We start from the raw sequence: 9,817 nt of genomic DNA on the forward strand, positions 1-9,817 counted from the left end.
AACGAGATGTAATGGAAATAGCAACTTTAAACTTTGCCTACGTCTCTGTCAGTCGCAAGGAAACTGTATTTGAAGGTGAAGGTGATTTTGTAGACATGTGTGAAAGACATGTTCTGAAATGCAAGTGTTGTTGTTTGGAGAGCACATCGGTTACGGGTCAGATGTGTAGCCAAGCAGTAATGGGTCGCCATAGCAGCAAATATTAGCCGGTAATATGAAGTGATGTCAGCTGAAGTCTAATGATGCAGACGACCGTAAGGAAGAAGTACCCAAGAGTACCGCTAGGCCGCGCCTCTTTAGCTCAGTGGTAGAGCACTGGTCTAATAAACCAGGGGTCGTGAGTTCCATCCCCACAGGAGAAAGATGAATTTTGGAAATCAGTTGCGCTTCGTGGCCGTATAGCAAACAGTATCTGTGATGACGAACAATTAGCGACAGGCGTTTTTTTAAGAATTACTCTCAGATGTGATTAAGGCGAATGGCGCAGATAAAGCATTTGCCAAAGCGATACAGCATAAGGTGGGACGAGGCAGTCTGAATTACGTTTTTAGATGTATTTCTCACATATCTCAGAGCATCTCGCCGCCGCCGCCGCCGCCGCCGTCGTCGTCGTCGTCGTCGCTTCTGCAGAAGTAGCAAATGGCCATCGTAGCAAATACGGCGAGGGACGCCCTGCCTTCGATTCCGAATGCACAAAGTGTGTGGTCTTGTTTCTCAGTTGATATTCGGTCGGTCTCGTAAGAGGTTGAATGTAACGAATGGTGGGAAAGAGCAAGGGGCAGCGGCTGTGTAGAACGAAGACACAAATCCTCAGGGGTGTGAGCGTTTCGAGATGAATCGATACATGTAAATGTTGGTCATCAGTGATGGTGTGGCCTAATGGATAGTTCCGCTTGAGACGCGACAGCGATCGGACGTGCTGTGTATTCGATCTTGCCGTTACCCTCGGGTTGTGAATATTTACCTTCTGTGTGTGACGTTTCTTTGTCTTCTGTTTTTGTTATTTCTTTGCCTTAGTGTTTGTCTTGTGTCTTGCGTTGTATTGCGGCTTTTGCCGCATTAATTAAGTATTATGGCTTCCCGGTTGTTTCCGCGGAAGTGTACTCTCAGTTTTCAGTTTAACAAGGCTACCAGGAATGTCCAACCGACATCGTTGGAAATTCACGAATGGATTGTGGACACGATTGGCATTACATCGGACCAGGTACATACGGCGTATTTTGATACAGAATTATACTGCTTTTTTGTGAAATTGTTGAACCCGGTTTTGCTGGATAAGATATTACTGAAACATGGTGAGCAAGTGTCGTTCCGTCATAGGGATGGTTCTGTTAGCAGTGTTACTGTCTCAAATGCAGAAATTACGTATACCACAGTTCGGGTTTATAATTTACCCCCTGAAGTTGACAACAGCTATCTTAAGGAAGCTTTGCTTGGTTATGGTACTGTTCGGTCAATTCGAAATGAACGTTGGTCTGCACAACATAAGCTGCAATGTTATAATGGTGTCAGATCAGTTGAAATGCATATTAAGTCTAATATACCGTCCCATCTGGTTGTATGTGGTTATCGTGTACATTTTACTTATGAGGGGCAGCTTAGTACATGTTTCCTATGTAATGAACATGGTCATGTTCGAGCTAATTGCCCTAAGCGGGTATTTGTGCTTAAAAATGGCCTAGCACAGCGCCGCAAATTAACGGTTGCCGGTCTTGTGCCAGCAGCTTCTTCCACTGTTTCCTATCTGCCTCCTGCAGTAGCTTCTTCACAACAGGTGTCACCCTCCCCTGATGCAGGTTTTCCTCCGCTACCTACTCGCCCAGACGTATCGGCTGCTCCTATACCGATTCCGTCTGTTTCCAACAACAAACGCCGTCGTGCTAGTGATACCGGTAGCACTGATGACGAAGCTGCTGTTTCGCAGCCGGTTTGCGAATCTCATGAGAGAATTCCAGAATCTCCCATGCCTGATTCGGATTCTGTTCCCGCTGTGTCTTCTGCTTTGCCTGATGACGTCAAACTTGCTGCCATGCCGTCGGCGCAAGAGCCACAACATTCGGTCGAGGTGTTGTTGACATCCCCACCGCCACAGGCATCACAACATGTTGACGACACTTCGGTGGAGACGGCTGTTTGTCGGAAAACCGCTCCTAGAACTGCGCGCTCCGCATCAGCAGACTCCAAACCTATCTTACCACCTCCTACACTTCCAAAACCTACACATTTTGAAACCGGTGCCGATGTTCCTGATGCAGTTTTCCCCTTGATGGCTCCTCCTTCTGACTCCTCTCGCCCTGCTAATCCTTCGGACGCTTTGGTTGACGTGCCTGATCTCGAACCCCCCACTCCGCCTGCTCTTGAATCTGGTGTGCATCAGATACGTCGTCGGGTGAAAGTGCCCCCCAATCTCCACGCGGTGCGGAAGAAACATAAGCATGCGAAGGACGACTCTGATTCCGTTGATTCTGGACAATCACCCTCTGCGATGTCTGATGTTGATGATATGGATGTAGTTGCTTCTAGTGTGGTGTAATTTGGGTTCATTTCCCATTTTTTGGTAGATGTTGCAGGCGTACACGTTTATTACCTTAAATATAAATGGCATTCAATCTGCTCTGAAGTTAGCGTCTCTGCAGCAGTTTATTTATGACTCTGCAGCTGATATTGTTTTCCTGCAGTAAGTCTCCGTTGCACACCTGTTTGTTCCTGGTTTTCGCACTATTATAAATTTTGCACCTGAGTTTTCTGCAGGTACTGCTTTCCTAATTCGTGACGGTATCCCCGTTACCGAAATTGAGCTTTTAGACTCGGGACGGGGCATTGGTTGTCGGTTTTTTGACACGACCTTGGTTAACATTTACGCCCCCTCTGGTTCTAGCAAGCGGCAGGAAAGGTCTCGTTTTTATAAAGACGATCTGATTTACCTTTTACGAAAAAATCCTGCGACCTTGATGTTGGGGGGCGATTTTAATTGTGTGTTACAAGCTAAAGACCAATCCCCTCATTTTAATTATTGTTTCGAGCTACATTCTCTTGTACGTCAATTACGACTACGCGATGCGTGGGAGGTTAAACACCCCACCTTAGTTAAATTTACATTTTTTACTGCCACCTCAAGTAGTCGACTTGACCGATTGTATATTTCTGATCCCCTTAGTGTTTCTGTTTTAGATGTAGATGTTATTCCAGCCAGTTTTACGGATCATTGTGCCCTTGCTGTTATAATTAATTTGGAGCGTCAACCTCTTAAACTTTATAGGCCGCTGTGGAAATTAAATGTCTCCTTGCTCGATGACCCTGACATCGAACCTCTAATACAGACGGCGTGGGACATTTGTTTACGTTCTCTGCGATACTATCCGTCTAAGCTTCACTGGTGGATCCACTGTGTGAAGCCAAAACTACGTCGCACTTTAATGTCCTACAGTCATAATAGAGCGCGAGATCAGAAACTGACTTTTGAGTATTACCATTCGGTGCTTCTGGAACTTTATGATAATTCTACAATGACATGTGACCACCTTTCTGAGATTCGGAAAATTAAGGCCAAGCTTCTTAGTATTAAGCGGCTTCAGATGGAAGGATTGTAGATTAAATCTAAACCACCGTCCACGTTAGCACATGAAATGACTTCTATGTACCATCTGTTTCGTCACCACAAGAACCGTCGACATGTATTGATTAACGGCCTTATGGCAGCTGATGATCGCCGGCTTACCTTACAGAATCAAATAACCCATGAAATTACCTGCTACTATGAGACGTTATATACTGCGGCTGATTCCGAAAAAAAAAAAAAAAAAATGGGTAAGGCGTCGGACTTCGGATCTGAAGATTACAGATTCGAATGCTGTCACGCTCGTGTTTTTCAGTTCTGAAAAAGAAACATAACGTTTTAATGTAGCAATTGAGCAGTACGAAACCGTCTGAATGTTGCTGTTGACCATTTTTTGCTTGGACATGCTCTTGAGCTTGAAACACACACAACAAGACCGGTGTTAACTAGCGAAATGGTCGGCAGAGTGCCGACACCGCGAGATTTGACTGGCACTTGCACATCTAAAACAACGTCGGAAAGTAACTCGTTCGGCTTTTGAGTCACATAAAGTATGTGTGTTAATTTTGACGCTACTAGCTCTGCATGTTGTAATGCAATTTCTTTACCTCTCAGAAATGATTATGACATAAAAGTGAAGTACGTGACGAGTGTGACGTTAGGAAAACATTAGGCAGCATGGAGAGATTCTGTATGGGACCACCCAACCCAAACGATTACTGTGTGACGTGCTACCCGGCAGGTATTCACCGAGGTAGCCGGCTAGCTCAGTCGGTAGAGCGTCAGACTCTTAATCCCTGGGTAGTGTGTTCGAGCCACACGCTGGGCGGAACGGAATTTTGTTCCGCAGCAGATGTAAATTACCGTGTTTTTGATTAACGAGACGTAATGGAAATAGCAACTTTAAACTTTGCCTACGTCTCTGTCAGTCGCAAGGAAACTGTATTTGAAGGTGAAGGTGATTTTGTAGACATGTGTGAAAGACATGTTCTGAAATGCTAGTGTTGTTGTTTGGAGAGCACATCGGTTACGTGTCAGATGTGTACCCAACCAGTAATGGGTCGCCGTAGCCGCAAATATTAGCCGGTAGTATGAAGTGTTGTCAGCTGAAGTCTGATGATGCAGACTACCGCAAGGACGAAGTACCCAAGAGTACCGCTAGGTCGCGCCTCTTTATCTCAGTGGTAGAGCACTGGTCTAATATACCAGGGGTCGTAAGTTCCATCCCCACAGGAGAAACATGAATTTTGGAAATCAGTTGCGCTTCGTGGCCGTATAGCAAACAATATCTGTGATGACGAACAATTAGCGACAGGCGTTTTTTTAAGAATTACTCTCAGATGTGATTAAGGCGAATGGCGCAGATAAAGCATTTGCCAAAGCGGTACAGCACAAGGTGGGACGAGGCAGACTGAATTACATTTTATAGATGTATTTCTCACATATCTCAGAGCCTCTCGTCGTCGTCGTCGTATTCGTCGTCGTCGTCGCCGCCCCTTCTGCAGAAGTAGCAAATGGCCATCGTAGAAATGCGGTGAGGGACGCCCTGCCTTCGATTCCGAATGCAAAAAATGTGTGGTCTTGTTTCTCAGTCTATTTTTGGTCGGTCTCGTAAGAGGTTGAATGTAACGAATGGGTGGGAAAGAGCAAGGGGCAGCGGATGTGTAGAACGAAAACACAAATCCTCAGGGGTGTGAGCGTTTCGAGATGAGTCGTATACATGTAAATATTGGTCGTCAGTGACCGTGTGGCCTAACGGATAAGGCGTCGGACTTCGGTTCTGAAGATTGCAGGTTCGAATGCTATCACGCTCGTGTTTTTCAGTTCTGAAAAAGAAACATACCGTTTTAATGTAGCAATTGAGCAGTACGAAACCGTCTGAATGTTGCTGTTGACCATTTTTTGCTTGGACATGCTCTTGAGCTTGAAACACACACAACAAGACCGGTGTTAACTAGCAAAATGGTCGGCAGGGCGCCGACACAGCGAGTTTTGACTGGCACTTGCACATCTAAAACAACGTCGGAAAGTAACTCGTTCGGCTTTTGAGTCACATAATGTATGTGTGATAATTTTGACGCCACTAGCTCTGCATGTTGTCATGCAATTTCTTTACCTCTCAGAAATGATTATGACATAAAAGTGAAGTACGTGACGAGTGTGACGTTAGGAAAACATTAGGCAGCATGGAGAGATTCTGTATGGGACCACCCAACCCAAACGAGTACTGTGTGACCTGCTACCCGTCTAGTACTGACCAAGGTAGTCGGCTTGCTCAGTCAGTAGAGCGTCAGACTCTTAATCCCAATGTCGTGGGTTGAAGACACACTCTCGGCGAAACGTAATTGTGTTCCGCTGCAGATGTAAATTACCATTTTTCTGATTAACGAGATTTAATGGAAATAGCAACTTTAAACCTTGCCTACGTCTCTGTCAGTCGCAAGGAAACTGCATTCGAAGGTGTAGGTGATTTTGTAGACATGTGTGAAAGACATGTTCTGAAATGCAAGTGTTGTTGTTTGGAGAGCACATCGGTTTCGTGTCAGATGTGTAGCCAAGCAGTAATGGGTCGCCGTAGCCGCAAATATTAGCCGGTAGTATGAAGTGTTGTCAGCTGAAGTCTGATGATGCAGACGACCGCAAGGACGAAGTGCAAAAGAGTACCGCTAGGCCGCGCCTCTTCAGCTCAGTGGTAGAGCACTGGTCTAATAAACCAGGGGTCGTAAGTTCCATCCCCACAGGAGAAAGATGAATTTTGGAAATCAGTTGCGCGTCGTTGCGTGTTTAGCAAACAGTATCTGTGATGACGAACAATTAGCGACAGGCGTTTTTCTAAGAATTACTCTCAGATGTGATTAAGGCGAATGGCGCAGATAAAGCATTTGCCAAAGCGGTACAGCATAAGGTGGGACGAGGCAGACTGAATTACATTTTATAGATGTATTTCTCACATATCTCAGAGCCTCTCGTCGTCGTCGTCGTCGTCGTCGTCGTCGTCGTCGTCGTCGTCGTCGTCGCCGCCCCTTCTGCAGAAGTAGCAAATGGCCATCGTAGAAATGCGGTGAGGGACGCCCTGCCTTCGATTCCGAATGCACAAAGTGTGTGGTCTTGTTTCTCAGTCTATATTTGGTCGTTCTCGTAAGGGGATGAATGTAACGAAGGGGTGGGAAAGAGCAAGGGGCAGCGGCTGTGTAGAACGAAAACACACATCCTCAGGGGTGTGAGCATTTTGAGATGAGTCGTATACATGTAAATATTGGTCGTCAGTGACCGTGTGGCCTAACGGATAAGGCGTCGGATTTCGGTTCTGAAGATTGCAGGTTCGAATGCTATCACGCTCGTGTTTTTCAGTTCTGAAAAAGAAACATACCGTTTTAATGTAGCAATTGAGCAGTACGAAACCGTCTGAATGTTGCTGTTGACCATTTTTTGCTTGGACATGCTCTTGAGCTTGAAACACACACAACAAGACCGGTGTTAACTAGCAAAATGGTCGGCAGGGTGCCGACACAGCGAGTTTTGACTGGCACTTGCACATCTAAAACAAGGTCGGAAAGTAACTCGTTCGGCTTTTGAGTCACATAAAGTATGTGTGTTAATTTTGACGCCACTAGCTCTGCATGTTGTCATGCAATTTCTTTACCTCTCAGAAATGATTATGACATAAAAGTGAAGTACGTGACGAGTGTGACGTTAGGAAAACATTAGGCAGCATGGAGAGATTCTGTATGGGACCACCCAACACAAACGATTACTGTGTGACGTGCTACCCGGCAGGTATTCACCGAGGTAGCCGGCTAGCTCAGTCGGTAGAGCGTCAGTCTCTTAATCCCAGGGTCGTGGGGTTGAGCCACACGCTGGGCGAAACGGAATTTTGTTCCGCTGCAGATGTAAATTACCGTTTGTCTGATTAACGAGATGTAATGAAAATAGCAACTTTAAACTTTGCCTACGTCTCTGTCAGTCGCAAGGAAACTGTATTTGAAGGTGAAGGTGATTTTGTAGACATGTGTGAAAGACATGTTCTGAAATGCAAGTGTTGTTGTTTGGAGAGCACATCGGTTACGTGTCAGATGTGTAGCCAAGCAGTAATGGGTCGCCATAGCTGCAAATATTAGCCGGTAATATGAAGTGTTGTCAGCTGAGGTCTGATGATGCAGACGACCTAAAGGACAGAGTACCCAAGAGTACCGCTAGGCCGCGACTCTTTAGCTCAGTGGTGGACCAGTGGTCTAATAAACCAGGGGTCGTAAGTTCCATTCTCACTGGAGAAAGATGGATTTTGGAAATCAGTTGCGCGTCGTTGCCGTATAGCAAACAGTATCTGTGATGACGAACAATTAGCGACAGGCGTTTTTTTAAGAATTACTCTCAGATGTGATTAAGGCGAATGGCGCAGATAAAGCATTTGCCAAAGCGGTACAGCATAAGGTGGGACGAGGCAGACTGAATTACATTTTATAGATGTATTTCTCACATATCTCAGAGCCTCTCGCGGTCGTCGTCGTCGTCGTCGTCGTCGTCGTCGTCGTCGTCGTCGCCGTCGCCGCCGCCGCCGCCGCCGCCGCCGCTTCTGATAAGTAGCGAAGGGCCATCGTAGCAAATGCGGCGAGGAACGCCCTGCATTCGATTCCGAATGCACAAAGTGTGTGGTCTTGTTTCTCTGTCTATATTTGGTCGGTCTCGTAAGAGGTTGAATGTAACGAATGGGTGGGAAAGAGCAAGGGGCAGCGGCTGTGTAGAACGAAAACACAAATCCCCAGGGGTGTGAGCGTTTCGAGATGAGTCGTATTATTGTAAATGTTGGTCGTCAATGACGGTGTGGCCTAATGGTTAAGGCGTCGATCTTCGGATCTGAAGATTACAGGTTCGGATGCTGTCACGCTCGTGTTTTTCCAGTTCTGAAAAAGAAACATAACGTTTTTAATGTAGCAATTGAGCAGTACGAAACCGTCTGAATGTTGCTGTTGACCATTTTTTGCTTGGACATGCTCTTGAGCTTGAAACACACACAACAAGACCGGTGTTAACTATCGAAATGGTCGGCAGAGTGCCGACACAGCGAGTTTTGACAGGCACTTGCACATCTAAAACAACGTCGGAAAGTAACTCGTTCGGCTTTTGAGTCACATAAAGTATGTACGTTAATTTTGACGCCACTAGCTCTGCATGTTGTCATGCAATTTCTTTACCTATCAGAAATGATTATGACATAAAAGTGAAGTACGTGACGAGTGTGACGTTAGGAAAACATTAGGCAGCATGGAGAGATTCTGTATGGGACCACCCAACCCAAACGAGTACTGTGTGACGTGCTACCCGTCTAGTACTGACCAAGGTAGTCGGCTTGCTTAGTCAGTAGAGCGTGACACACTTAATCCCAGGGTCGTGGGTTCGAGCCACACGTTGGACGGAAAGGAATTTTGTTCCGCTGCAGATGTAAATTAACATTTTTCTGATTAACGAGATGTAATGGAAATAGCAACTTTAAACTTTGCCTACGTCTCTGTCAGTCGCAAGGAAACTGCATTTGAAGGTGTAGGTGATTTTGTAGACATGTGTGAAAGACATGTTCTGAAATGCAAGTGTTGTTGTTTGGAGAGCACATCGGTTACGTGTCAGATGTGTAGCCAAGCAGTAATGGGTAGCCATAGCTGCAAATATTAGCCGGAAATATGAAGTGTTGTCAGCTGAAGTCTGATGATGCAGACGACCGTAAGGACGAAGTACCCAACAACACCGCTAGGCCGCGACTCTTTAGCTCAGTGGTAGAGCACTGCTCTAATAAACCAGGGGTTGTAAGTTCCATCCTCACAGGAGAAAGATGAATTCTGGAAATCAGTTGCGCGTCATGGCCGTATAGCAAACAGTATCTGTGATGACGAGCAATTAGCGACAGGCGTTGTTTTAGGAATTACTCTCAGATGTGATTAGGCGAATGGCGCAGATAAAGTATTTTCCAAAGCGATACAGCATAAGGTGGGACGAGGCAGTCTGAATTACATTTTATAGATGTATTTCTCACATATCTCAGAGCCTGTCGTCGTCGTCGTCGTCGTCACTTCTGCAGATGTAGCAAATGGCCATCGTAGCAAATGCGGCGAGGGACGCCCTGCCTTCGATTCCGAATGCACAAAGTGCGTGGGCTTGTTTCTCAGTCTATATTTGGTCGGTCTCGTAAGAGGTTGAATGTATCGAATGGGTGGGAAAGAGCAAGGGGCAGCGGCTGTGTAGAACGAAAACACAAATCCTCAGGGGTGT

At 46.0% G+C, this 9,817-nt stretch overlaps 1 non-coding gene across 1 annotated transcript; it reads left to right on the forward strand.

The window, feature by feature from the left end:
- The first annotated feature begins 290 nt into the window (after nucleotides 1-290).
- Nucleotides 291-362, forward strand: Trnai-aau (transfer RNA isoleucine (anticodon AAU)). Its single transcript has one exon. It is a non-coding gene; the product is annotated as a tRNA-Ile (tRNA).
- Nucleotides 363-9,817: the final 9,455 nt, after the last annotated feature.

Source organism: Schistocerca gregaria, unplaced genomic scaffold, assembly GCF_023897955.1.
Source record: "Schistocerca gregaria isolate iqSchGreg1 unplaced genomic scaffold, iqSchGreg1.2 ptg000001l___fragment_1, whole genome shotgun sequence".
NCBI classification, from domain to species: domain Eukaryota; kingdom Metazoa; phylum Arthropoda; class Insecta; order Orthoptera; family Acrididae; genus Schistocerca; species Schistocerca gregaria.